The sequence below is a fragment of the Sinohyriopsis cumingii genome, chromosome 8 (assembly GCF_028554795.1).
Source record: "Sinohyriopsis cumingii isolate HCF-2022 chromosome 8, ASM2855479v2, whole genome shotgun sequence".
Lineage (NCBI taxonomy): Eukaryota > Metazoa > Mollusca > Bivalvia > Unionida > Unionidae > Sinohyriopsis > Sinohyriopsis cumingii.
The window spans coordinates 81,225,331-81,229,464 of record NC_142968.1 but is presented as its reverse complement, the minus strand read 5'-3'; positions in this window follow the sequence as shown (position 1 = coordinate 81,229,464).

The window sequence follows — 4,134 nt, the reverse complement described above, 5'->3', positions numbered from 1 at the left end:
TTTTGGTGAGAATAGACGTGAAGGTATTTATCATCTGGAAAATTTAGTCGTCGAAACAGGGGATCTACACGACTGATTTGAGGGTATCTTTTAACTAATAACGTGGGATGGTCACACCTTGAATTATCTGATTTCAGGAAATATACACTCGGTCTCGTTTGAAATTTCTGCTTGTACCAAAATTATGTCTTTACCACTTTGTTCTTTGGCTGTGTCCATTTTCTAACGATCTACCATAATAGTTTTCATTCTGGTGTATCAATTTTCTATGCATCAGCTCCAGACAACACGATGGCGTTGTCCTTAATTTGATGATACTTGTTTCAGTAGACTGGATGTGACCCACTACAAAAATTGCGTTTTCGGATGCCTGAGGGAGTTGTAACGTCGACGATATTAAGCGTGGCTTTCTACCGGTCTTGTCAAACTTGTCTTTGGATTGTTCGACGTCCTGAATTTAGTTTGATATCTTGGAAGAAGCTAATTCTAGATGTGTATACCATATTTGATACGAAGAGGAAATTTCAAACTCTCGTGCTATATGAACGGTTTCAAACTATCAGGGGCTATCGAACGACCTTTTTCTAAGCCAATTATGAAACTCTATGCCTTCATGAGGTAGATGGTGTTGTATGAGTACTATTTTGTCAACACTTCTCTCAGAGTATAGGAAACAAAGAACTTCATCGTTTTTAAGCTCATAGTTGCTGCTTGGAAGTCGTGATCTTTTCATGACAACTTCAATTTGATTTGACATGGGTATATTATCCCCGTAGATATATAGATCCTCACTTTACCAAAGAGAAAACATTCATTTCAATCTGTGAAGATGAATAATACACATCATATCACAATTCTGTTGAAATATTTACTGAAAATCATTCGAAAGTACGCTTCCAAAATAACTTCTGGATAAACTCCAGACTATTTCGCTTGAGATAAAAGTAAAGATAGTAGTTATGTATGTTGAGAGAAAGACAACGTCATGTCCAGAACGACAAATGAAAAGATGTTATAATGAAGGACTAGAAGCACGAGGAAAAGAAAATGGCATTGGTCTTCAGAGTGTCCCAAGGGAATGGAATAGGAGAAATTGGTGAAATTGCAGAAGCAAATAAAACGGAAGATGAACCATTACAGTGAAGAAATTGAAATAATAAAACAAGATACCAAAAGATCAAGTTTATGACTGCCTTAGTTTGCTATTTGAGCATTGATAAGGCATTCAAATACGGTTATTATGTAATTTGTTTTGCTTGATTTGAGATTCAGTTGAGTATAATATCTTTCCTAAAAGAACTGGGCGGCCACGAAAACGATGGTTGAATTAATAACAACAATTGTAACTGCCTTAAACCTTTATCACGCGTTTTAGTCGCTTTCGTTGATGCAGTCATGGAAGTTTTAATTTCTTGCTTTGTGAAGGTCTCTTTATATTTGGTTATATTTCTGGCATGTGTTTTTATGTAGTTAAACTATCCTGTTACAAATTGACAACTTTGTTTGCACTCTTTCTTTTCTGTTTTCTATTCAAATGTGTCATCTCATCTTGTTTGCTTTTTATTTTCCTCTTTCTCTTACTTTTGAAGAAATGTATGTTTTTTGTTTTGGAGTTGTGAAAAGTGTCTAACTCTTCGTCTTGGTACAAGCACCAATGTTTTTGAAAGATACAAATAGCCAAAAATATCCCACTTTAGGTCATTCTCTTGTCGAGTAATACTCACTACATTAGCAGCAGTGGGAGGTATCCAGTACAGGCGGAGATAGATAGATAGATAGATAGATAGATAGATTAGATAGATAGATTATATAGATAGATAGATAGATAGATAGGGATGTTGAAGGTTGCCCTCTTTTGCTGATTGGAAGATAGAATACAGGCCTTGACTGAATCTTGAAGACGCAATTTGATTGGTGTAACGTCCAAATCATATTTGATCCGCCCGTACAGGTTTCCATCATGTGTCAGCTAGTCTCGAAAGAAACCAGTATTTGGACTAACGCAGAATAATCGACTATCATTTTAAGCATCCTGATTAATCCTGACTGGCCAAGGTCGAAGCAACCACATATAAGCGCACTTGATGATTCTGACTACCTTATGCATGAAAAGGCATGATGGACCATTACTAAGATTACATACATGGTTATCGGCAAGAGAGGTAGGTACTTTAAAAGGCAAGGGTGCCTCAAGCAAGTATTGGTTTATGTACCTGCACTGTAATACATACATAGGAAGCACAATTGTATTAACTTTAATCACCTTAGAGTCAACGGATTCAAAAGTTTATAAATCCGAACAGGAGTCAAACAGTTTATTAAGCCAAACGGGAGTCAAAAGTGTATAGAGCCGAACGGGAAAGTAACATTAGGCCAAGAATTTGAAATGTATGTAGCAACCATTTAAAATTATGTATATGTCTACTAACAAACTGAAATACAATATTACATCATACGTGTCGCAGGTAGAGTCGGATGTGTTTTGGCTGGAAATACAATATATTCGAGTTTGTTAGGCCTCTATTTAATTTGAATATATGTTTATTATGCATGTAATTTTCTGGCCGATAACAAGAATTGTAATGATAGAAACACACTTATTTTTTTTAGTAAGACGATGAACGATGAAAGTGGTATCAACGTTCTTACATAACTGATATTGTTGCAACAGTGTGGGTTAATATCCACCCAGAAAAAATCACACAGAGTACAAGAGCAACTAAATATCGTTTTATTTCCTCCGTGAATCACGCTACTGTTTGAAAGTGATAAAATAAAGGTTCTTAAATATACCGTCTCTTGGGAACATTCAAAGTCATGAAAGAGAAACCTCCACACTATAAATTAATTCTCTTCAATGATACTTACATCGTATTTATGAGATGAGATACGAGGTTACAAGGACTGGATTTCTATACTGTGTTAAGCTAATAGAGTACACATTTTCTTGATAAATTTCAATTTGGGTTCATGGCAGAACATATACAGAGCAGTTTAAATTCTTGCAACTGCTAACCCATCCCTGCAAGTCATTCTAAGGTTGGTTTTATCATGTGGAACTTGTTATTGACAGCACGATACCTTGATGACTTCCACGTACTAAATACGTTTAAAATTAGTGTAAGTTGTTTTAAAATCAGATGGTTGTAGATTTAGGGGTACTTCAGTTGCGATATTTTATTACTGTCAATATCGATATGGCGTGGTAACCAACATTGTACTTTATCATATACGCATTTTGTTTCTCTGTTAACTTTACATTGTCAGAATCGTGCTGTAGTTTTCCATACAACACAGCTTCATACTGCACGACACGAGTTATCTAAAACTGACATTGTGTATCAGGAAAACTACTTTGTAAACAAGCAATGTCTGCTCATGCAGTTGAGTCTTTAGCTTTTGATTTTTTAGATTTGTTTATGGATGATCTAAACAAGCTGTTTCGTCCGTTTTAAAGTAGAGATGATAAAGTTAACGATGTGAACGAGTTCACTAAGTCAAAAATCAAACTTTCAAACAAGCAAACGAATGAACGTGATATTCACATATGAAAATGATAGTCACAGTAATTGAAAGTACAATTCTGATAATTTAAACAGTTATTTAGGAACACTATTCGTAACTTGTCTCATATAGAATCTTTCAGGCTATGACCAGTGCTCTCTCGGTTCTACAAAATAGCATACAAAACCATACTGAGGCTAAATGCTATAGCATATTTATCAGAGACGTGCCATTTTAAAAGTTACCTAAAGCAATAAATTCGAGAAAAATGCAACTGAAGGTTTTGGTAGGAAACAAAGGCCAAGTAGATTTAATTCAGTTCGCTAGATAGACTGTCACATACAAGCTGCTTTGCTATTATCATAGGAAAATGAAGAATCCCTCCCGATCAAGAAATTCAGACCGAAGGAAGAAAGTGACAACGAGGAAGAACCCCTGTCATTAAGAATTGATTCCAATCTACAGTAAAGTCTATTTTTATAGTAAAACATTATCGCACAATGTTAATAAAAATAGTACGTTGAGCACACTATGTTCGTCACTGTACTAACACCGTTACGGAAATGATGTAACAAAGGATCCCAAACAAAGGCAGCTATTGAGATGCCATATAACTTCTAACAAACAGTA